Genomic DNA, 27531 nt, shown 5'->3' on the forward strand with positions numbered 1-27531 from the left:
ACCACGATTATGAGATCTGGCAGATGGATGTTAAAATCACGTTTCTGAATGGAAACTTGCTCGAGGATGTGTACATGACACAACCTGAGGGTTTTATAGATCTACAACATACTGGCAGAGTATGTAAGCTGCATTAGTCCATTTATGGACTAAAGCAAGCTTCTCGGAGCTGGAATCTTTGATTCGATGATGCGATCAAACAGTTTGGTTTCATCAAGAATGAAGATGAACCCTGTGTCTACAAGAAGGTTGTTGAGAACACAGTTGTCTTCCTTGTATTGTATGTGGATGACATACTACTCATTGGGAACGACATCCCTTTGCTGCAGTCTGTAAAGACTTGGTTAGGGAATTGTTTCTCAATGAAGGACTTAGGTGAAGCAGCCCGTATTCTAGGCACAAAGATCTATAGAGATAGATCTAAGAGATTGCTTGGCCTAAGTCAGAGTACATACATTGACAAGGTATTACTACGTATTGCCATGTAGAACTCCAAGAAGGGATTTCTGCCGATGTCACATGGTGTGAGTCTTTTGAAGACTCAAAGTCCCTCTTCTAGAGAGGAGAGAGACCGCATGGATACGATCCCTTATGCTTCAGCCATAGGATCTATCATGTACGCCATGCTATGTAGTCGTCCTGATGTTTCGTATGCTTTGAGCATGACGAGCAGATACCAGTCAGATCTAGGTGAAGGTCACTTGATAGCGGTCAAGAATATTCTTAAGAACTTGAGAAGGACTAAAGAATATTTATTGATATATGAAGGCGATGACGAGCTAGCTGTAAAGGGTTACAATGATGCCAGCTTCCAAACTGACCAGGATGATTATAGATCGCAGTCTGGGTTCGTGTTTTGCTTAAATGGTGGTGCTGTGAGCTGGAAGAGTTCGAAGTAGGACACAGTTGCTGATTTTACAACAGAGGTCGAGTATATTGCTGCATCAGAAGCAGCAAAGGAGGCGGTTTGGATCCACAAGTTCATTACTGAGCTTGGGGTGGTTCCTAGCATAGCTGATCCAATAGAGCTCTATTGTGACAACAATGGAGTAATTGCATAGGCTAAGGAACCTCGCTCACACCAGCAGACCAAACACATACTACGACGCTTCCATCTCATTCGAGAGATTATCGATAGAGGAGATGTGAAGATTTGTAGAGTATCCACAGAGGCTAACATCGCTGATCCCTTGACCAAGGCTTTGGCACAAAGAAAGCATGATGGTCACACTAGGTCATTGGGCCTTAGAGCCTACACTGATTGACACTAGTGCTAGTGGGAGATTGTTAGTGAGAGCCCTAGAGCCAATCATGTGATGATTGTTGTATGGACTTGATGTATCATATTCCTATGTATTTATAAAGGCATTTTTCTTTATGATTATTACACTTACTTGTATTGGTGCCAAATAACTAAGTATAATAGCGTCCTTGAGTAGAAGGTTCTTATCTATATCAATTGATTGGTTGAATCGATAGTGAGATGATATAGAGAACAATACTCTTAATCATTCCTAGTCAATTATTAACATTCAGGGACAATGTTAATGCAATTGGACTAGCATGTAGGTCAACTCGATGACTTAATCTCACAAGTCATGGATATAGAGATATCAAGTTGACACATGGGTATGCATTGGAGAATGTATACTGAATGACCCGCCATGAGAAAGTATCATGGATCATCATATGAGTGTCATATACTTTCTTATGTGACTATTAGTATGACTATTAGTCCTTGAACTTGAAGTCACCATGGCTCCCTACATAAGTAGTTGCATACTTTGGCATCGTCAAACGTCACCCTTAACTGGGTGGACTATAAAGGCGATTACTGGGTATGTAACAAATTATGCGGAGGGATGTGAGTGATGTAGATGAGATCTATCCCTCCCATATGATGGGAGTGACATCATGATTCTTGATAGAGTGAGACCACTAAGTGCATGGCCATGCCCAAGTGAGTCAATATGAGATACTGAGCTCATTTGATTAGAGTGAGTCTACTTGGAGTTCAAGATATAGATTGATTAGAGGATGACATAGTCTATGCCTCAATTGATCAATCTAGATGTCAAGGATATAAGGACATTATCATATATTGTGAGAGTCACAATTAGTAGTCACAAGGTGATGTTGGATCTCAACATTCTTGTAACTTGGGTAGTAATGATGTGTTGCTAGATACCACTCATTACTTATGCTTCTAAATGGGTTTAGGAGCATTGCCAACGTTACAAGAACCTATAGGGTCACACACAAAGGGTAATTAGATGGAGATTAGGTTCATTTGATGAACCTAGAGGATTAGGTTCATGTGATGAACCAAGTTGGATTAAGAGTAATCCAAATTAAACTAATTGAGATGGACTCAATTTGATTCATGTGTCCAATGAGTCTATTTTAGATTATGATTCATTGAGTCAATTTAATTCAATGAATAGAGATTCATTAAATCAAAATTGACTTGAATCAAAGTTTGGATTTGATCAACCATGGGAGATATGAGGTCAAGTTTGACTTGACTTGAGAGGGAAGATGAAGGGTCAAGTTTGACTTGACCATTTGCCACTTCTTTTATGACATGGCATGGGGCCGGCCAATGATGGTGTTCCACATCATCATGGCTACACCAAGTGTGTGCCACCTCATGTGGAAAACCAAGAGGCATGACTCTTGGTACTCCAGGAGTGGCCGACCACTTAAAAGGGAGAATTAGAGCATTTGTGTGCTCATTAAAGGCAACTTAATTCTCTCTTCTTCCTCCTCTCTTCCTCTCTTCTCTCCCTCTCATCCTTGCCGTGACCTCTAAGGGTGCTAGTACACTCTTAGTTGTTCTCTCCATCTCTTGTTCGTGTGGATACTTCTAGAGGTGTGTCCACTTGAACACACTTGAGATCCGAAGTGTTGGTAGTTTTGAGAGTATGAAAACTAAAGTGAAATAATGCTGTAATTATAATCACTTACAATGATCTCCCAAAGTCGCAACTGAAGACCCGCTGGAGACGTCACTGCTTCTGTCGCCGAGAATATCACCACACAGAACCTTCTCGAACTCTTCCACGAACCAAATCCCATCCTCTGGGTGTTCCCTCTGCTCACCGATCTCCTCGCAAAGCTCTCTTATCACCTCCACAGCACTTACTCGCTCTTCAGCCTGATCACGATTGCTCTTGGACGCTATCTTATATAGCTAGCAAAACATCGGTTACCAACCGATGCTTTGATGGCTAGCTTTCAATGGAGGAAGATGAAGGGTCGACACCCCTTCATCTTCCCGACGTTGCAACTGATGCAATGTCTAACATCTCCCACTCGTCCAAGTCAATCCATATGGTCACATAGACCATGTCAGTCACATAGACTACAAGGTGATCATGTCACGAAGACGAGCAAAATTAGTCACAAAGACTAAATAAGTCACGTAGACTTTATGAGGATCAAGTCACGAAGACCAGAGCAAAATTTAGTCACAAAGACCAAATAAGTTACGAAGACTTTATGAGGATCAAGTCACAAAGACCAGAGCAAAATTTAGTCACAAAGACCAAATAAGAACATCCATTCCATTCATTAGGGAAAATGGTTCATGCGACAACAAGCACAGTGAGCATTCAATTGCTAAGAAGATTGTCACACCTTACTTAGCTGCTCCATAGAACAAATCAGAGACATAAATATCCATAGAACGAATCAAAGACATAAATGGCTTGCTTTTACCCCAGATTAAATTATTTACATCATTATGAACATCTCTAATCCCTCATATTGACCATATGTCAAGAGCATGTTCAACATCTCCAATCAAACAAATTATTCACAATTACATTTTATGTACTGAACTAAAAATGTAACCGGTACCAGTAAATAAATGTCACAGATGTAAATCAATCTTAACCTTCCTTTTTAGCTAGAATCCATTCATTCTAATCAGTTGCTTTCCTAGTTATGTTCCATAGACTGAATCATTCATAGCCAATAGGAAACATGCTAAAGTAGCAGACACTGATCAAAACTATAAGTAGACGGCTAAATAGTCACTTAAGGTAAAATCGAGATTAACTTATAATCTCTAAGGTCTCACATAGTAGAGAAGCAGAGATCCATTCTCCTACTACCTTTCTTGTCGCCATAGCACATGTGGTATGAATCACATGCTACGATGTTATTCTCTTTTCCAAAAAATAGAGCGCATGTTTTTTCCAAAATTTAACAGCGTACAGATTTTGATCTAGACATTCCCAATGTCTAATCTTGAATTCAACATATGAATTCTAATATGGCCTCAAGTAGATTCAGTAAATGGTGGGTGCATTTACTTCAATCATTACACAAATGATCTCATCTTGACACAAATATCAAGGTGACCTTAACTTATGGGTATGTCTCTATTTACAGCTACATAAGCTGTCCCATAAGCAACGGTCTTACCCCTATTTGTACTTAACAAATAGAGATGATTGTCCATGTAAGTGGATCAATCTCAATCTACCAACATGCTTATTGAGACTTTTATTCGAATGTAACCAAGACATATACACTGAATATATCATGGCCTTTTTCATTTATCAAAATGTCTTTACAATTGTTACATTCTTAGAAGTCCTAAAGACTTCACATGCCCATGAAATGACTCTTTAGTCAACGACTTAGTAAAAGGATCAGCAAGCATATTCTGTGTAGGGATGTACTCAAGAATAATCTTTTTCTTGTCAACAATATCCCTTACAAAATTATACTTAATTTCTATATGCTTGCCTTTGCTGTGGTATTTGGGATCCTTGGAAAAAGCTATCGCAGCTTGACTGTCACAGTACACAGTAACATGACTCCCACTATCCTCAGCAATCCTCAGATGCTTCAGGAACCTTCTTAGCCAGACAGCCTCTTGCACAGCCGCTGCACAAGCCACATACTCAGCTTCCATTGTCGACAAGGCTACACAAGCCTGCTTTTTGCTGTTCCATGAGATGACACCACCATTCAGCAAGAAGACATAGCCAGATGTGGATTTCCTGTCATCAAGGTCCCCTGCCTAATCTGCATCTGAGTAGCCACTAAGGCTCATATCTGATCCTTGGAAACAGAGACAATAATCAGTTGTTCCTTTAAGATATCTGAATATCCTCTTCACCGCTTTCTAGTGTCTTGATCCTGGGTTTGACTGGAAATGACTAACTAAGCCAACAACATAGCTTATATCGGGACGGGTACACAACATAGTGTACATCAAACTACCAATGACACTGCATATGGTTTCTTCTTCATTTCGGCTATTTCCTCAAGAGTCTTGGGATACATACTTTTGCTCAAGACAGTACCTTTCGCTATAGGCGTTTGTTCAATGTTACAATCTGACATATTGAAGTGTTGTAGCATCTTAGTGATATATGCTTCTTGAGACAAACCCAAAAGCCTCTTTGATCGGTCTCTAACAATCTTAACTCCTAAGATGTACTCTGCTTCTCCCATATCTATTATGTCAAATTGTGATGAAAGCCAATTTTTGACTTCTATCACACACTTTATGTCGCTTCCAGCTATTAGCATATCATCAACATATAATAATAAAATGACAAGCTTTCCTTTTTTCCTTTCTTAGGTAAACACAATGATCCTCATTGATCATTTCGAAACCATAAGACAATATTACTTCATTAAATCTTATGTTCCATTGTCTTGACGCTTGCTTAGCCCATATATAGACTTCCTAAGTCTACATACTCTTTTCTCTTGGTCTTCAGCAACATAACATTCTGGTTGTACCATATAGATTTCTTCGTCAAGATTACCATTAAGGAAAGCCGTTTTTACATCCATCTGATGTAATTCCATGTCATATTGTGCTACTATAGCTAGGATGACACGTATTGACACAAACTTCACAACTGGGGAGAATGTCTCTTCAAAGTCAATACCCTCTATTTGGGTATATCCTTTTGCAACTAATCGAACTTTGTATCGATTAATCGATCCATCTGCTTTCCTCTTTACTTTGAGAATCCATTTATTCCCAATAGCCCTTCGGCTCGGAGGAAGATTGACTAAATCCCAAACTTGATTCTTTCTCATTGACTCCATTTCGTCATCCATTACAATTTTCCATTCTTTTCTAACTGAGCTTCTCAAAGCTTCCTCAATTGTTCGAGGTTCCTCATCATCAACTGGGAGAACCATCAATGTCTCATTCTCAATATCAAACCTTCTCCGAGGAATAATCTGACGACTACTTCTTCCAAGGTTAGACTGTTGAGAAACTAACTCATTCAGTGGAAAATTACTCCCACTCGGTTGACTAGATTCAGGCATCTCCTGATCTGTTGATAAAGGAACATTATCCTCCTCCTCTATCTTATATAGAGGAATTGTCTTATCAACTTCACCTCGTGTTGGGAACTTAGTTTCTAGAAAAGTAGCATCTCTTAACTCTATTTCAGAGATGGTTTCATCTTGTCGCTCACCAATAAAAACATAACCCTTAGAAGTCTCAGAGTACCTTATAAAGATACATTTCTTACCTCTGGGTCCTAATTTTCCATATTTGTGAGTCTTATCATGAACGTAGGCAGCTGACCCCCAAGGTCTCAGATTACTCAAATCCGACTTTCTGCCTGTCCAACATTCATGTGGGGTAGATGGAACTGACTTTGAAGGTACTTTGTTAAGTATATAGGTCGCAACTAATAATGCATCTCTCCAATAGGAGATTGACAAATTAGCCTGCGCCATCATAGACCTAACCATTTCAAGAAGAGTCCAATTTTTCTTTCAGCAACCCCATTTTGCTGTGGAGTTCCAGGGATAGTTAGCTGTCTAATAATCCCTTTCTCATTACACATTGTCTTGAACTGATCAGACAAATATTCTTCTCCACGGTCAGTGCGCAAGGTTTTAATCTTACGTTCCAATTGATTCTCAACTTCGTTCAAGTAACGAATAAAGCAATCCAATGCTTCAGATTTGTGAGAAATCAAATACACATGACCAAAACGTGTGAAGTCATCAATAAATGTAATGAAATAAGAACTCCCATTTCTAGAATTCACATTCATTGGACCACAAATATCCGAATGAATTAATTACAATGGTGATTCAGCCCTAATAGCCTTACCAAATGGTTTTCTAGTCGTCTTTCCCGCAAGATAATGCTCACATATAGACAAGTTAATCTTAGAATGAGTGCCTAATAGGCCCTCCTTAGCTAATCTATTCATTCGTTCTTGTCCTATATGTACCAATCTAGCATGCCAAATTTCATCATTAACATCAGCATTACTAGTAAGAGCAATGTTTGAAAAATAACTATTATTATTTGGTTCTACATCAAGAATCATAAAACCATTTGTTACATAACCATATCCAATTAACACAGAGTTAATTCGAAGTTCCACCCAACGGCTATAAAAATTTACATTGTAACCTAAATCAAGAAGACAAATAACAGAAACCAGATTCCGTCGAATCTCAGGAGCGTACAGGACATAATGTAAAAACAAGGTGCTCCACCACGTAGGTTGAGCTTGCAAGAGTCAATTCCTTTGACTTCAATTCTTGCATTGTTTCCTACATATATCCATTTGTTGCCAACTGGTACCCAACGGTACTCCACATATGTAGCTCGTGTTAGTTAGAGCCCTAGAGCCAATCATTTGATGATTGTTGTATGGACTCGTTGTATCATATTTCTTATATATATAAAGGCATTTGTTTATGATTATTATACTTACTTGTATTGGTGTCAAATAACTAAGTATAATAGCGCCCTAGAGTAGAAGGTTCTTACCTATATCAATTGATTGGTTGAATCGATAGTGAGATGATATAGGGAACACTACTCTTAATCATTCCTAGTTAAGTATTAACATTCAGGGACAATGTTAATGCGATGAGACTAGCATGTAGGTCAACTCGATGACTTGATCTCACAAGTCATGGATATAGAGATATCAAGTTGACACATGAGTATGTATTGGAGAATGTATACTGAATAACTCGCCATGAGAAAGTATCATGGATCGTTATATGATTGTCATATACTTTCTCATGTGGTTATTAGTATGACTATTAGTCCTTAGACCTGAAGTCACCATGGTTCCCTACATAAGGAGTTACATACTTTGGCTTCGTCAAACGTCACCCGTAACTGGGTGGACTATAAAGGCGATTACTAGGTATGTAACAAATTATGCGGAAAGATGTGAGTGATATAGATGGGATCTATCCCTCCTATATAACGAGAGAGACAACGATATTCTTGATAGAGTGAGACCACTAAGTGCATGGTTATGCCCAAATGAGTCAATATGAGATATTGAGCTCATTTGATTGAGTGAGTCTACTTGGAGTTCAAGATTTAGATTGATTAGAGGATGACACGGTCTATGAATCACATTGATCAATCTAGATGTCAAGGATAGAAGGACATTTTCACATATTGTGAAGAGTCACAATTAGTAGTCACAAGGTGATGTTGGATCTCAACATTCTTGTAACTTGGGTAGTAATGATGTGTTGCTAGATACCGCTCATTACTTATGCTTCTAAATAGGTTTAGGAGCATTGCCAACGTTACAAGAACCTATAGGGTCACACACAAAGGGAAATTAGATGGAGATTATGTTCATTTGATGAACCAAGAGGATTAGGTTCATGTGATGAACCAAATTGGATTAAGAGTAATCCAAAGTAAACTAATTGAGTTGGACTCAATTTGGTTCATGTGTTAAATGAGTCTAATTTGGACTTAGACTCATTGAGCCAATTTAATTCAATGAATAGAGATTCATTAAATTAAAATTGACTTGAACCAATGGTTAGATTTGATCAACCATGGGAGAGAAGTGGTCAAGTTTGACTTGACTTGAGAGGAAGATGAAAGGTCAAGTTTGACTTGACCATTGCCACCTCATTTGTGAGTTGGCATTAAGTGGACTAATGATGATGCACCACATCATCAAGGCTAGTACATGTGTGTGCCACCTCATGAGGGAGATCAAGAGTTGTGACTCTTGATATCCCATGGAGGTTTAAAAGCCTTCCTTGAAGTGGCCGACCACTTAACTCAATGGTGAGTTTCATTTGGTTTTTGTAACCTCCTTCTTCTTCCTCCTCTCATCTTCTTCTCCCTCTCCTCCACCTTGGCCGAACCTTCAAAGGTGCTAGCACACCTTTTGTTTGGTTTTTCTCCACCTAATCGTTCGTGTGGATACGTATAGAGGAGTGTCCACTTGAACACTCTCGAGATCCTGCAAACTTGGACGAGCGGGATAAGCGAAGGGCTTCGCATCAAGGGTAATCTCTCTACCATGTAGATCTAGAGTAGATCTAGGTTTAGAAACTCATACACGTAAAGTTTTTGAAATTATTTTCTTCGCACGGATCCGGTGGCATGGGATTTCGAGGTTTCCGCAACGCAAAAAGCGGTTTTTGCGGCTCGAAAATCCCAATAGTGGTATTAGAGCCACGTGCGAAGCGTGTATGAGTTTCGTTTGTATTTTTATGAAATTTTACAGATCTATAACTTTCTGTAAGTTTATGATTTTTGTGTATTTTATGGGTATTTTTCTCTTAGAAGCGAAGGAACAAGTGTTTGGACACTAATAGGCTTCGATGACCGAGAAAAACCTTCTGAAACGGCAAGGTCTCGCCCAAACAAATTTATTTTTATTTGGGACAGTGACTTAAGGTGCTGTAGGATCGCTTAGGAATACTTGCGATGGTTATATCGCAAGTAGGGGTGCTGCCCCTAACCCCGCGAGGGGCTTTGTTCCGCGATTGCGCTCGAAAACCGCTAATCGGGACCGCCAGGAAGTTGCGACTCATAAAATCGTAAAAATATTAGAAAAAAATTACAGAAATTTATGGAAATCACATAATTTAGAATTATGTATCATTTTGTGATGGTCATGGCCCAAAGAACCCAATTTGATTGGAAATATGTGTTGTAATTAATAATATGGCATGCGATCCATTTTGTGTGTTTGTGCGTGTTGTACTTGATTCGCGACCTGCGCGTCGTGCCCTTCTATTTATATTCCTATTGTAAAATAGTTTTAGACTCGAATGTAACTCAAGTTTCCCCTTTTTACAATGTACAAAATGAGACGGTGGAAGGTCCACACGAGGAGGGGTTACGAGGAGGGTGCGAGCAACACATGGCGGTCAAAGGGAGAAGATTGGAGAAGCTATTGACCCTAGGTTGACCACCCGATCTTCTCATTGGCTTGAGAAGATCGTAGTAGGGCCATGACTAATCACAAAATTTAATTAATTGCTTGTGTGTGTGTATGTGATGCATGCTAGATTAGTAATTAATAAGTGCCTTAACGATTAGATTCGATCTAAATCGCGTACTTGATACACATCGTCGATTAGATTAGATCTCAATCGCGTCAACTTGAAATGCCTACCATGTCATGATACCCATCACTACCTCGATTACATGTTGTTGTTGAATCTGCCAAAGCAAAGCAAAGCATATTATCTTGGTAGGGTGCGGAGGGACAATCTTGGTCCCGCCTATCAACACATGGGTGAGTACAACTCAATTAGATTGAGTAACTAGTTAACTCAATTGGATCGAGTTTAACTATATGCATTTTCCAATGGTTGGTAGATAGGTCAAAATCACATTTATATTAATTCTTGGGCGATTTAGCCAAAGCTAACTCAAGTTTTAATATATATGCGGATCTTGATCCTATAAACAAGAGTTGCATAGAGATGTAATTGGTAATTAGTTACCTACCGATCATACTAAGTCTTGGGCGATTTAGCCAAAGCTAACTCAGGGCGTAGTATGATGTGGATCTTGTCCCACAAGAATTATAGCTAGTTGGTTAGAATCTAGTAGGTGTGGTTTGACCACATCCATGACTTGATTCTACAGAAGTTCTATAATTCAGTGGGAGCATCATTTAGTTAAAGGCCTAATTAAATGATTAGTGGAATATGATTATTTATTTTCTACATTTTCTGTTGTAGATTATCATGTCGTCAAACACGAACACCTTCTCCCTGCGTTCTGTCCTTGATAAAGACAAGCTCAATGGAGCTAACTTCCTGGACTGGTACAGGAACCTGAGAATTGTTCTCACATAGGAACGAAAACTGTACGTCCTAGAGCAGCCCATTCCCGCGGCACCTCCTACCACTGCCATGCGAGCTGACCGTGATGCTTACAAGAAGCATCAAGATCACGCATTAGATGTGTCCTGTCTTATGCTCGCGACCATGAACTCTGAGCTTCAGAAGCAACACGAGTTGATGGGTGCTTATGATATGGTTGAACATCTTCGTTAATTATATCAAGGACAAGCTAGGCACGAGAGATTCGAGATCTCTAAGGCACTGTTTCAGTGCAAGATGCAAGACGGGACTCTCGTAGGTCCATATGTACTCAAGATGATTGGGTACATAGAAAACCTACAGAGGTTGGGATTTCCCCTTGGCCAAGAGCTGGCCACTGACTTGATCTTGCAATCCTTGCCGGATAGTTACAATCAATTTGTTCTAAATTATAACATGAACGAAATTGATAAACCCCTTCCAAAGCTGCTAAGCATGTTTAGAACTGCTGAGCTCAACCTTAAGAAGGTAAATCCCAACTCCATTTTGATGGTGCAAAGGCATAAAGGCAAGGGCAAGCCTAAAGGTAAGGGAAAGTCCCAAGCCAAGGGCAAAGGCAAGACACTGAAACCTAAAGGAGGGGTTGCCAAGGATGCTACATGCTTCCACTGCGGTCAGACCGGGCACTGGAAGAGGAATTACAAAGTGTACCTGGAAGATCTTAAGAAGAAGAGAAGTGAGACTTCCACTTCAGGTGTATATGTTATAGAAGTCAATCTATCTATTTCTTCATCATGGGTATTAGATACCGGATGTGCTTCTCACATTTGTACTAATGTGCAGGAGCTGAGAAATAGTAGGGCATTGACGAAGGGCGAGGTGGACCTACGAGTAGGCAATGAAGCACGGGTTGCTGATGTTGCTGTAGGGACTTACTATCTATCTCTGCCCTTTGGGCTTGTACTAGAATTGGATGATTGTTGTTATGTGCTTGCTTTGACTAAGAACATTATATCAGTTTCTTGTTTAGATAAGAAAGGTTTTTTATTTATAATAAAGAACAAATGTTGTTCAGTTTATTTAAATGATATGTTCTATTGTAGTGCACCTCTGATGAATGGACTCTATATTCTATACCTTGAGAATCTTATCTATAATATAAGTACCAAGAGGTTCAAGTCAAATAACATGAACCAAACCTATATCTGGCACTATCGCTTAGGTCATATAAATGACAAACGCTTATCCCAGCTCCATAAAGATGGTTTGTTGGACTCATTTAATTTTGAATCATATGAGACATGCGAGTCATGCCTACTAGGCAAGATGACCAAGACTCCCTTTAGTGGACACAGCGAGAGAGCGACTGACTTGTTAGGACTTATACATAGTGATGTATGTGGCACTTTCAATGTCGCTGCCAGGGGTGGTTATAGGTACTTCATTACATTTACTGATGACTTCAGTAGATATGGTTATGTGTATCTGATGGCACATAAGTCAGAATCATTTGAAAAGTTCAAAGAATTCAAGAATGAAGTACAAAACCAGCTTGGCAAGAGTATTAAGATACTTCGATCAGATCGAGGTGGTGAATACCTTAGCCATGAGTTTCGTGACTATCTAACTGAGTGTGGGATTCTATCTTAACTCACTCCTCCTGGAACACCACAGTGGAATGGTGTATCCGAAAGGAGGATCGTACCTTATTAGATATGGTACGATCTATAATGAGTCACACAGATCTTCCTATATCACTTTAGGGCTATGCTCTGGACACAGCAGCCTTCATACTCAACTGAGTTCCATCCAAGGCTGTGATAAAGACACCATATAGGATATGGACTGGGAGAGATGCCCAGGTGTCTTTTATGAGGATTTGGGGTTGTGAGGCTTACGTTTGACGTCAAGTCTCAGATAAACTGGGACCCAAATCTGATAAGTGCTATTTTATTGGATATCCCAAGGAAATGAAGGGATATTACTTCTACATTCCCAGTCAACACAAGGTAGTTGTGGCAAAGACTGGGGTATTTCTAGAAAGGGACTTTGTTTCTAGAAAGACTAGTGGGAGTACGTTCGATCTTGAAGAAGTTCAAGACGTGGAACATAGCACTGAAGCCTTGATGGAAGTTGAACCGGAACCACAAAGTGTTGTGGATGATGTTGTTCCACAAAGAGTTGAGGAACAACAACCAGTTCAAGTAGACCTACCTCTTCGCAGGTCTGATAGGGTACGTCGTCAGCATGAGAGATACTCATTTCTCTTATATGACCATGATGACGTTGTGCTCATTGAGGATGAGCCTACCTCCTATCAGGAAGCTGTGATGAGACCAGATTCTAAGTCATGGCTAGAAGCTATGAGATCCGAGATGGAATCCATGTACACCAACCAAGTATGGACTTTGGTTGATCCACCTGAAGGGGTTAAACCCATTGGGTGTAAGTGGGTCTTTAAGAGAAAGACTAACATGGATGGACTTATATATAAGGGCCGTCTGGTAGCAAAAGGTTTCAAGCAAATTCATGGTATTGACTATGATGAAACCTTTTCTCCAGTAGCTATGTTTAAGTCCATTCGGATCATGCTTGCTATTGCAGCATGCCACGATTATGAGATCTGGCAGATGGATGTCAAACCCGCGTTTCTGAATGGAAACCTGCTCGAGGATGTGTACATGACACAACCTGAGTGTTTTGTAGATCCACAGCATACTGGCAGAGTATGCAAGCTGCATAGGTCCATTTATGGACTAAAGCAAGCTTCTCGGAGCTGGAATCTTCGATTCGATGATGCGATCAAATAGTTTGGTTTCATCAAGAATGAAGATAAACCTTGTGTCTACAAGAAGGTTGTAGGGAACACAGTTGTCTTCCTTGTATTGTATGTGGATGAAATACTACTCATTGGGAACGACATCCCTTTGCTGCAGTCTGTCAAGACTTGGCTAGGGAATTGTTTCTCAATGAAGGATTTAGGTGAAGCAACCCATATTTTAGGCATATAGATCTATAGAGATAGATCTAAGAGATTGCTTGGCCTAAGTCAGAGTACATACATTGACAAGGTATTACTACGTATTGCCATGTAGAACTCCAAGAAGGGATTTCTGCCGATGTCACATGGTGTGAGTCTTTCGAAGACTCAAAGTCCCTCTTCTAGAGAGGAGAGAGACCGCATGGATACGATCCCTTATGCCTCAGCCATAGGATCTATCATGTACTCCATGCTATATACTCATCCTGATGTCTCGTATGCTTTGAGCATGACGAGCAGATACCAGTCAGATCCAGCTGAATGTCACTGGATAGCAGTCAAGAATATTCTTAAGTACTTGAGAAGGACTAAAGAATATTTCTTGATATATGGAGGTGATGACGAGCTAGCTGTAAAGGGTTACAGTGATGTTAGCTTCCAAATTGATCAGGATGACTATCGATCGTAGTCAGGTTCATGTTTTGCATAAATGGTGGTGCTGTGAGCTTGAAGAGTTCAAAGCAGGACACAGTTGTTGATTCTACAACAGAGGCCGAGTATATTGCTGCATCAGAAGCAGCAAAGGAGGCAGTTTGGATCCGCAAGTTTATTACTGAGTTTGGGGTGGTTCCTAGCATAGCTGATCCTGTAGAGCTCTATTGTGACAACAATGGAGCAATAGCACAGGTTAAGGAACCTTGCTCACAACAGTGGACCAAACATATACTACGACGTTTCCATCTCATTCAAGAGATCATCGATAGAGGAGATCTGAAGATTTACAGAGTACCCACTGAGGCTAACATCGTAGATCCCTTGACCAAGGCTTTGGCATAGAGAAAGCATGATGGTCACACTAGGTCATTGGGCCTTAGAGCCTATACTGATTGGCACTAGTGCTAGTGGGAGATTGTTAGTTAGAGCCCTAGAGCCAATCATTTGATGATTGTTGTATGGACTCATTGTATCATATTCTTGTATATATAAATAAAGGCATTTGTTTATGGTTATTATACTTACTTGTATTGGTGCCAAATAACTAAGTATAATAGCGTCCTAGAGTAGAAGGTTCTTACCTATATCAATCAATTGGTTGAATCAATAGTGAGATGATATATGGAACACTACTCTTAATCATTCCTAGTCAAGTATGTTAATTCAGGGACAATGTTAATGCGATTAGACTAGCATGTAGGTCAACTCGATGACTTGATCTCACAAGTCATGGATATAGAGATATCAAGTTGCCACATGGGTATGCATTGGAGAATGTATACTGAATGATCCGCCATGAGAAAGTATCATGGATCGTTATATGAGTGTCATATACTTTCTCATGTGGCTATTAGTATGACTATTAGTCCTTAGACCTGAAGTCACCATGGTTCCCTACATAAGAAGTTACATACTTTGGCTTCGTCAAACATCACCCGTAACTGGGTGGACTATAAAGGCGATTATTGGGTATGTAACAAATTATGCGGAGGGATGTGAGTGATGTAGATGGGATCTATCCCTCCTATATGACGGGAGAGACATCGATATTCTTGATAGAGTAAGACCACTAAGTGCATGGCCATGCTCAAATGAGTCAATATGAGATATTGAGCTCATTTGATTGAGTGAGTCTACTTGGAGTTCAAGATTTAGATTGATTAGAGGATGACACGGTGTATGTCTCACATTGATCAATCTAGATATCAAGGATAGAAGGACATTGTTACATATTGTGAAGAGTCACAATTAGTAGTCACAAGGTGATGTTGGATCTCAACATTCTTGTAACTTGGGTAGTAATGATGTGTTGCTAGATACCGCTCATTACTTATGCTTCTAAATGGGTTTAGGAGCATTGCCAACGTTACAAGAACCTATAGGGTCACACACAAAGGGCAATTAGATGGAGATTAGGTTCATTTGATGAACCAAGAGGATTAGATTCATGTGATGAACCAAATTGGATTAAGAGTAATCCAAAGTAAACTAATTGAGTTGGACTCAATTTGGTTCATGTGTTAAATGAGTCTAATTTGGACTTAGACTCATTGAGCCAATTTAATTCAATGAATAGAGATTCATTAAATTAAAATTGACTTGAACCAATGGTTAGATTTGATCAACCATGGGAGAGAAGTGGTCAAGTTTGACTTGACTTGAGAGGAAGATGAAAGGTCAAGTTTGACTTGACCATTGCCACCTCATTTGTGAGTTGGCATTAAGTGGACTAATGATGATCCGCCACATCATCAAGGCTAGCACATGTGTGTGCCACCTCATGAGGGAGATCAAGAGTTGTGACTCTTGATATCCCATGGAGGTTTAAAAGCCTTCCTTGAAGTGGCCGGCCACTTAACTTAATGGTGAGTTTCATTTGGTTTTTGTAACCTCCTTCTTCTTCCTCCTCTCATCTTCTTCTCCCTCTCCTCCACCTTGTCCGAACCTTCAAAGGTGCTAGCACACCTTTTGTTTGGTTTTTCTCCACCTAATCGTTCGTGTGGATACGTATAAAGGAGTGTCCACTTGAACACTCTCGAGATCCGGCAAACTTGGACGAGCGGGATAAGCGAAGGGCTTCGCATCAAGGGTAATCTCTCTACCATGTAGATCTAGAGTAGATCTAGGTTTAGAAACTCGTACACGTAAAGTTTTTGAAATTATTTTCTTCGCACGGATCCGGTGGCATTGGATTTCGAGGTTTCCACAACGTAAAAAGCGGTTTTTACGGCTCGAAAATCCCAATAGCTCGATCACGAGTTACGTGGTTCGTTGCTCCTGAATCTACAATCCACAAAGGATACGCATCAGCTAACAACACTGTACTTGCAACATATTGCTCGTGGAAAGAAGACAAAAATGGATCTACCTTTTTAGGCTCAGTACAATCCCGAGCAAAATGGCCTTTCTTGCCACAGTTGAAGCAAGTCAACCTGCTCTTAGGTTTTTGTCCATATTTCTTTCCTTTCTTCTTGATTTGGTTTTTCGCAGCAACAGCATTAGCCTCCTTTCCTTTCCCCTTTCTTTTCTTAAACCACTTGTTCTTATTCTTGGAACCAGAACCTTCAGCTACAAATGTTTAACCCGAAATCCTTGCGGATTCAATCCTCTCTGCCTCAAGTTCCATATGGCATGAGACATCAGTGAAAGTCTTGATACTCTCACTATGAGTCAGATTCTGTTTCATCGTTTCCCAAGAATCAGGAAGGGAACGTATAACTGCCTGAACCTGTTGTTCATTGATCAACGTATAACCTGCAGTCTTAAGCTCTCGAATCATGTCACCCATCTCCCTGAGATGTTGGGCCATGGTAACATTCAAGCGCTTTTTACAACTATCAAACTTGATAGTTAGCTGACGGAGCTTACTCAGACTGACTCCACTGTACTTCTCTCTAAGGGCTACCCAGACAGCATGAGCCGATGGTAATGACTCATATTGAAACACCAGGTCATCCACCATTGAACTAATCAATATTCCCTTAGCAATGGAGTCCTTCCTTTTCCATGCCTTATAGGTATCAAGGTCACATCTGTGCTGTACTGAAGAACCATCAACCGGTTCCTCCATAATTTGGTTTACAGCCTCTAGAACTTCTTGTTCCTCAAGAACATATTGTATCTTGAGGTGCCAGATTTTGTAGTTATCCCCATATAATTTCTCACCCTTATTGAGTTCAGCTATGATTTTTTAGTTGCCATGATCTACATAAATAAACAAATTATTTATTATTTCAGTGTAATTCATATATGTGCAACTATTTATTGACTCGGTGTAAATTAGAGTTAGTTTACAAAAGCAAGTGATAACATTATTTCCACTCATCATTTGTATATTCTAATCTAATCAACACTGATCAATCATATTACACATATCCCATCTAATGAACGAATTATTATTAAAATGAACTAATCATTTTTCATATGAACTAATCATATGGATATATGAACAAATCATATTCACATTAACTAATCATGTCATGAAATGAACTAATCATTTCCAAGTTTGTTAACATATAACATAACTTCTCATTATTTAATTCTGTTCATACATAACGACAGAAATTATTACATGACTCAAAAACTAGATGAACTTACACTGTTCGTACATAACGACAGTAAATAGAACACTAGTAAACTAGATAAGCCAGCACTGCTCCCACTAGGACAAACACTAGTATAGCAGCCAACACTATCCCTATTAACCTGGACTCATTTGGGATAATCTCAGATGGGGCAGCTTCAGGATTCTCCATCAGATCCATTTCTGGATCTTCCTCGAGCATCTCCTGGTCATCTTTAGACTCTTCAGGCTCTTCTTCACCCATATGGTGAAGTAGTTCTTTACATAGTACTGAATATGTGACTCGTCCTTCATGACGCCCCCATACATAGTCTGCTATTATCCTAGGATACTCTGGCAATGAATGCATCAATGCCCAGATCCTATAACTGTCCAGGACTGGAAACCCTTCTTGCTCAAGTTTCTAAAATAGTCTATCCAGTCATCTAACATGTCCGTCGACTCCATAAGCAGACTTATACTCTATCTCCTGAATCTCCTCTCGGAGCTGGTTTCGCCGCACTTCGCGACGAGTTAATGTGGTAATCGTCCGTGCCATCTGAAAAATTAAATTTAAATAAGTCAGTACAAAACCAGTTTAATTCAATTTATACATGCATACCATCATTATAAATCAAGAAAAATAAATCTTCTCGATTTTCAGGAGTTTAAGTCGACTGACCCATTAGACCGGTCAATCAGGAGTCTGGATGTTAAACTTAGTCTATTGTCCTCATTAGAACTAATCTAATTGGACATATGTTTTGTTATTGTTTAAGCCCATTTGAGTCAATCACAGACTTATTAATCAAACTCAAGTTCATTTGATTCATTCAATTGTCCATTGGATTAAGTCTGACTCATTAGAACAAATCTAATGTTTCTGATCAAATCTGACACAACGGAACTAATCCGGTCATATTTGATCAGCCCAACTTCTGTAATCAAGATCATCCTAATTAATTCAATAATAAACCGAGCTGGTTAAACCAACAAATAATTTGAACCAGCTTTAGGTATCATTGAATCAATTTGGTATGCTTAAATCAATTAATAATTTAAACCAGACCTGGGTTTGATCGGCTAAGTTGGTCTGGTTCCATTTTTAATAAATTGAACCATAAATTAATTAAATATTTCTTTATTAATTAATAATACATTTCTATATGTATTTTAAATAATTAATAAATATATTTAATTAATCTCTACTGTTCAGGTACGTGAATAAAAAACATGCACTTTTTTCTTTATTTTATCACGTTTTTTTTTGTTTTTTTTTTTCACTGTGCACTTCTGTTCAAGCATGCAAGAAAATGAACGGTACTGTACTTCGTCAAAAACGAGCACTGTTCATACCATTTTTTTTCTTTAATTGATTGAACAATCGATTAAATCACTGTGCACGATTTTTGAATCGATTGAGATTCTTGGATCGATTAAATTACTGTCCGAGATTTTTTTTCTTCAATCGATTCACGAATCGATTCAACACATGAGTGAGGCACTGTACCGTCAATTGAATCTATTCAATTGCTTATTCAATCGATTCAAATATTTGAATCGATTGAACAATCGATTAAAACAAAAAAATTACGCACTGTTCGCGATTTTGATTCGATTAACCAATCGATGAACAATGTTATTGTTCATCTTCTTCTTCGCAATAGAAGAAGAAAAAACGCGAGCGTTTTCGCGTCGATTTCCATGCTTTCAAAACCATGCATGCTCTGATACCATTGTTGGTAGTTTAGAGAGCATGAAAACTAAAGCGAAATAATGCTGTAATTATAATCACTTACAATGATCTCCCGAAGTCGCAACTGAAGACCCGCCGGAGACGTCGCTGCTTCTGTCGCTGAGAAGATCACCACACGAAACCTTCTTGAACTCTTCCACGAACCAAATCCCAGCCTCTGGGTGTTCCCTCTGCTCGCCGATCTCCTCGCAAAGCTCTTTGATCACCTCCACAGCGCTCGCTCGCTCTTCAGCCCGATCACGATTGCTCTTGGACGCCATCTTATATAGCTAGCAAAACATCGGTTACCAACTGATGCAACGTCTAACACGAAGAACCTTGGACGAGCGGGATTTGTGAAGGGCTTCGCTTCAAAGGTATACTTCTTAACATGTAGATCTAAAGTAGATCTAGAGTAGAAATCTAAGTACATGAAAAATTTTATCTTCGCACGGATCCAGTGACTAAGAACTTCGGGGTTTTCGCAACGCAAAAAGCGTTTTTTACGCCTCGAAAGTTCTAAGAAAAGCACCAGACATTTTCTAGATCTTTCATCACAAATCTTTGAGAATCTCTTTCTTCAAATCATCTTGATGATGCAGGAGGATCTAAATATTATTATTATTATTGGTAATTTTAATTATTTTAGTATTTAAGGTATTTTTGTTATTTTAAATATTTTTAGTATTTTTATCTTTTATATTTTTTAGATTTTGGGTCCATTTAAGAATTTTAGGATTGTGAGTGTGTTAGTAATTTTTTTTCTTTTCTTTAGAATTTCTTTCCATTCTTAATAAGTTACAAATTGAAGTATATGTATTAAGATTTCTTTCCTTTATTGGGTTTGAGTTTAGAGTCTATATAAATATGTGATTAGCTATATGAAGAATTAATCCTCAAATATTAAATAAATTTTTTTTTCAAAAAATATGGAGGGCAACAGTTATTTTTTCTTTCCTTCTCCTCAAACCCCCCTTCTCATTAGCCCGAATGATAATCGTTATCCTGCCTAGTGTTAGTTTGTATCAGAGTTAACAGATTTCGATTGAGGAAGTCGAGCGTCAAATCCAATGGAATGTCATTGTTGTCGTGATCGTGGATGTGTCAGTCAGGTTCCAGCTAAGGAAGCTTCGCATCGTGATTGTAGCACCCAGGACGAGATTAAGAATTTATAGAGATAAGTTACAGATTTAACCCAGCGTCTAGTGATGCAAAATCTTAAAGATCGTGAGATACGTGGTTGAGAGGATCGACATGGAGACCTTGGATTTGAGTTGATCTACTTGATTTTTTTGGTACGTTACAAATAGAGAATTTTGTTGATTGAATTAATAATATAGAGCAGATTTTTGACTATTATTAAGTTTCAGATTGGATGAAAGTGAAGCTGATTGCCGTCAAGGGTCAAGTATCAACGTGGTAGGAGCACTTGTGGCACTTATGAGACTGACAAGGCAAAACCAACATCAGAGATTGGGAGAAGAAGAAGATGAAAGGTCACTTTCTTCCCTTTGATTACACTTAAACTTCATTCTAGGAATGATTAGGTTTTGTAATGGAAGATGATAGCTTCGACACTTGAGATGACTTGGACGGATTTAAAGATGATTTACAAGAGGAATTTGACCTAGAAGAAATTGAAGAGGAATTTCGATTTCAAATTAGAGATGAGACTGAGACGACTAATGATCTAATTTATGATAAAGATGAGTTCGAGTTAACTAGAGAGCCAGTTTTGACGACGAGGAAGTAGAAGTTGTCGAAGAAATTAATGAGGGCGTTAAGGATACGTCCTCCCATATTTTTATTCATATACGACATGGCAGTGGCCGTCCTGCTTCCTTACAATAAACAACACCTCTAATCCTACCTTTGTTGCCAGCGTCGAGGATGACATCGACACTTCCAAAAGACACGATCCAGCTTGGGAGAGGAAGCAATTCATGGTGGTGGCTTCTGTTGTGGCCTTGGTCTCATCTAATTCAGCGCAATTGCCAACTAATTCTGGCATACCACCGAATGTTATGGCGTGAACGCCTACATCTATAGCAGTTGCAACAAATTCTGGTGTGACTTATAGTTCTGCTGGGATTGAACACATAAGCTTGCAATCTAGAATTCCTCAACCTACTCCTGCAAGTTATCAATTTTCTAATGTTGATGTTGATGATACCATCACCAAAATTAGGAGTAATCAAGATAAATCACCTTCAACACACGTTGCTAGTCTACCTGATGGGACTTCTCAGGATCTTGATGAAGACAAAAAAAACCATGCCAACTGTTGAGAAATTGGGCATCACTCCAACTAAATATAAAGAAGTTATGAAGAACCTTTGGTTTATTCTAATTAGCTGGAGGTAAAAAAATGCTTTCAAAAAAAAATAAAAAAATCGTTACCTTAGCGACCCCTCTAGTGCCGACCCCATAGATATAGAGGGAGGTACATACAGGTACACATGTTATAGTGCATGGTAGGAGAAATCTCAGATCGTTAATTCCTAAGAATCAACCCTTAGCCATTACGCCAGAGATGTCATACACCCACCGTCTACGCTACGCCCTGAGGGCTGGCAAAAAATGCTTTCAAGGCTTTACTATAATTTGCCAATGCCGAGTATATATGGTTGGACATGGGAGTAGGCCATGAGGATTATCATCAACGTCAAAAGATATAGTGCTTTGAAAACTCTGGAGAAAGAAATCAAGCATTCAATGAGTATTTGGGTCAAAGGAAAAAACAAGAGGCTAAGGAGAGGCGGATCAAACAAGAGAATGCATGGGAAGATTATACAAGAATGTTAGAAGAATGGAAGGAATTGACATCACAGACCTAATGAAGTAAGGTTATATCCATATTTGAGGATGAACATTTTAGTGCTGTTGAGTGTCCAAGAGAGCATGAGGATCTATTTGAAAGTTATTTAGTGGAGCTTCAAAAGAAGGAAAGGATACAGGAAGTTGAGAATTCTTCATTCCTGGAAAAACTTAAGAAGAAAGGCTATGAAGTTCTTTCCAAGGTTGACGTAGTCAATGAGTATAATGTTGGTCAGCTAAAGGAATTCAATGTAAGGAGCTTGTGTCTGCAACAAAGGAGGGACTGAAGCTAGATGAAAGTGACGTGAAAATTGAGCAACTGCTAGTAGATTTTATTAATTTGATGTCAAATGATCTTTCTCTTGGGCTACTAATTGATATTGTTCTAAACTTGAGGATAAGTTTTTTTTAACCCGGGGTGACTGATATAAGAGGGTCCAAAATTTTTTATTATTATTTTTGATAATTTTAACTCTTTTGGTATTTAAGGTATTTTTGGTATTTTTGATAATTTTTATCTTTTATATTTTTTAGATTTCAAGTCTATTTAGGAATTTTAGGATTGTGAATTTATTAGTAATTTTTTCTTTCTTTTAGAATTTCTTTTATTTCTTTACAAGTTAAGAATTATAGTTTATATGTTAGGATTTCTTTCTTTTATTTGGGTTAGAGTTTAGAATTTATATAAACATGTGTTTAGCTGTATGAGGAATTAATCCTCAATATTAAATAAAATTTCTTTTTTTTTTGAAAATATTTGGAGGGCGGAGTTTATCTCTTCTTGTCTTCTCCACAAACCCCCCTTCTCGTCAACTAGTAGAATAATTACTATCCTACCGGTGTCACATTCATTTTACCAAGTGTGCGACTTTTGAAGATAGGTCATCTTCGTCAAATGATGACAAACTCAAATTTTGATTCCGTCTCTTCTTTGAGTTTAGATTTAGGCTTGAATTTTTTTGCAATTAAAGTTATACCTTTCTTTCTGACCAAGATTAGTCTATTCTAATTTTATAATTGACAAGTCCTAGGATATTTTATAAACATTAATCATTGATGCCCACAAGGTGATTCTTGAAAATGCCTTAAGTGCATACCTATTCAAGTCGCATTTTTTGACTTGTTCACCAATTGCGTGGATGTCATTTAAGATTTCTTTAAAGATCCAATGCAGCCAACTTACTGATTCATTCTCCTTCATTTGAATGCTTTGGAGTTGGCTTAATTGTAGATTCTTTTTAGCACTTCATGAATTAGCTAAACCTTCATGCAACTCGATTAGTATTTCCCAGAGTTGTTTAGCGTTGCTAAATGATCCTACTTTACTTGGTTGTTCTTGAATTAGCCCACATTGTAATGTAGTTGTGATTCTAGCATTGACTTGAGCATTTCTTTTATTGTCACTTGTCTAGTTGTTGAAATCAACTAGGTTGTCATTTGCAGTTTAAAGCCTACCTTTATTATAATATAGTTCTCTATATTATTAATAAGATATTATTTCATTCTCCCCTTCAAATAAGTGAAATTATTGCCATTGAAGAGAGGAAGATGGGTTATGCTAAATCGTTCCTATAGAGATATTTTTTCCAAGATTCTTGCAAACCTTGAATTAGTTGTTAGTGTAGGGAGCACCAGAATTGAACATATATTTTAATGTTGTCAAAGATTTAAGTTAAGTCTTGTTATGATCTAATAGATTTAGTAAGTGTGCAGGATGCTTAACTTGAAAAGTCCTAGTAGGTCATCTGGACCAAATATTAGGCGGCAAAAGTCTCAGTAGATTGTGAAAATTAGGTAAGAAGTCCAGATGGGTCAAGTGGACCAGACTGTTGGTGCAATAGACACCAATGGCCAAACTTATATTTTGATGAATGACAAATGGTTAAAATTAGATTTAGTGTTATCTAACCTTGTTACCAAGTGTACAAGTCTAGAGGACTTGATACCAGGATGAAATCCATCTAGGCTTGCTAAACCTGATAGCTGGTGGGAAGTCTAGATAGGTCAAGGAGTGACCGGATATCTAACAAGAAGTCCAGTTGGATTTGTGGGACTTGACAGTTGGCCAAAATCCAGTTGGATCTATGGAGCTGACAACTGGCAAGAAGACCTGGTGGGTCAAAGGAGAGTTAAGCGATTCTTCATCGTACGCGAGGTAAGTCACTGGAGGAGAGTCATCAAGTGAGGTCGAGCTCCAGTTAAGGACTTTAGATGCTGGTCAAGCTTAACTCCATTTTAAAAGTCTAAGCTTTTAATACTATAACTAGATCCTGGTCTTGAAAAGATATAATTTAATTAATAATCCCTTATATTTAATTGTGCAAACTCTATTTTGCAGGGTATAGTTTGTTATTTGGACTAACACTTTTTACAGTGGTGAAAATGCAAAAGTATTCTCAGATGAACAGTGTCCAAGGTGCCTCAGAGCTGTGGGGAGGTACCTCGGAACTGAACGGAGGTGTCCTGGATCCAACAAAGGTGCCCTCATGTGGGTGAACTTTGAGGATAAAGTTCTCACGGTGGGGAGCACCTTGAAGAGCACTGGAGGTGCCTTAGAGCTGCACCGAGGCACATCGGAGTATATGGAAGGCACCCTCAAGTGGATAGAAGCCACAATCTATGTGACTTATCATGATCGAAGCTCAAGGGATCATATTTGAGGTTGGAGGCATCCTCAACACTCTTTCAAAGCAGTGTTCAGCCAATACAAGAAATACAACTCATTCTCGATCTTCCACGATCATCCTGCTGCGCTGTTTTTGTGATGTTGTTGCTGCTGTGCTACTATTCCATGACATCTGATTACTGTTGGTAGACTGACACCAACATATGAGCTTGTTTAGAGTCAGTCCTTCTAGTGTTGGTAAACAATTCTTAAATTGTGCATTTACTTTTATAAGTGCATAAGGAAGTGTAGTGTAGGCTTGTTACATTGCCTTTTTCATTCTTGTACTCGATTCTCTCTTTCGGTGGTTCCAGAAGAGGTTTATAATGGATTGTCCATCGATACGGTCCGAGGGATTATGGGTCTTGGAGTAGGAGATGTCAAAAGCTCCGAACCAAGTAACCGCTCGTGTTCGGGTTTGCTTCTTTCTTTCTATTTATCTTTTATGTTATGTACTTAGTTTTAAAAAGTGAAAAATAACAAAGTTTAAATACACATGATTTATCCCCCACCCCCTCCCTCCCTCATGTGCATTGATCCTACACAGACATCTGGCAAGGTAGATTCAATAGGTCAGAGAGGACTAGAGATCGAATTAGGAAGCCTTGGCAGGCCAATTAAATGTTGAGCATATAAAGTCCAAATAGGTCTGGAGATCGGATGTTTGGCAGGTAAGTTGAGATAAACTCCTGGAGTGGAGTGATGAGCTCGTGCCTTAGTTGAGACAAACCTTAGCCACTGATCTAATTAAAGAAACCAATAGAGATTTCTAAGTTGAGATCAAGACAGTCCTAACAATCATATTCATGCATCTATAATATTGTCTAACTCCGTTTTGCAGGACTATTATTACTATTATTTCTACCTATGCTAACTTTGTGTTACAACTAAATAAAGTTTTGAGTTGACTAAGGGTTCAATTAACTAAATGTAGGGATTAGTCAACTAATCCGACTGATCCTGTCGGAAGTCTGGGAAGATGGCGCGCTGGCTTAGGTGCATGATCTGTTGATCGGTGGAATACTTCTTTGACTGGCGATGGAGCTCCTCAACGATTCTGGCACAATCTGACAATCCAACAAAGCGTTAGTGACCAAAGATCAGGGAAGGGGTCCCTGACAAGGCCCTTCGACGCTCAAGTCAATACATTTTTCGATGAGTGGGCAAAGAAGAATAGTAGTGGATATGTATGAGAGTAAGGTTTAGATGATGCTAATTGTATACCTTGCCAACGAAGAGAATTCTCCTTTATATACAACCTCTCACAACCTCCGTGATCATGAGGTGGCCCCTTATGTCAGAGTTTGTTTGGTGATGGAAAGAGTATAGTCTGGGTAATTTGCAATGATAGTTCGAGGAATCTTTTTTCTACCCACAGATGTACCTCTTTTGTCACTTATGGCTTAAGCTTTTGATGAGGTTGTTGGAGTATACTGTTGTAACGGATCAATTAGTGAGAAAATCTCCAAGGAATATTCCCCAACAACTTTGACAGACTGTTAGAATGTTGTTTGCTGCTTGTCTGCTAAATATATCTCGGTCGGTCCTTAAGCCGGATGCTTAACTAGAATGACTTTCATTGAATATATTTTAGGTTGATCTTTCATTTGGCCGGGCATATAGTAAGCCCTATGAAATGAAGCACCTTTAACCTGCATTGTTATCAATATGCTTTGTCATGTGCTAAATACTATGAAGATCTGTTAAGAAACTAATATGGCGCCCACAGTATGCCAAAGATCTATGTAAAGAGTGATATGGTAGATCATGTATGTTAGAGCTTTGTTTTAGAGATAATATAACATCAAGTAACTTAAACTCGGTCACTTTTGCATGGTCGACCATATATGTAGTGTTTCTTGAGGCTAAGTGTTGTTAAGCCCGTCTGGTCTTTGCCCGTCCGGGCATACACAAAGAGCCTTATGTTCGGCTAACCTTTATCTGGATAATCTAGTATAAAGAGGTTTGTGAGGCTAAGTGTCTTTGAGCCTGCTCAGTCTTTACCTGTCCAGGCGTACACAAAGAGCCTTATGTTCAACCGACCTTTATCCGGTTGATCGTATATTTAGATCTTTACAAGGCTAAGGGCGCTAAGCCCGGCCGACCTTAGCTCAACTAGACATGCACAAGGAGCCTTATGTTCGACCAGTATTTATCCAGTCGATTGTATATTAAGGTCTTTGTGAGGCTGTGTCTTTTGGCCCAACCAG

The sequence above is a fragment of the Zingiber officinale genome, chromosome 7B (genome assembly GCF_018446385.1).
Source record: "Zingiber officinale cultivar Zhangliang chromosome 7B, Zo_v1.1, whole genome shotgun sequence".
Classification (NCBI taxonomy): Eukaryota; Viridiplantae; Streptophyta; class Magnoliopsida; order Zingiberales; family Zingiberaceae; genus Zingiber; species Zingiber officinale.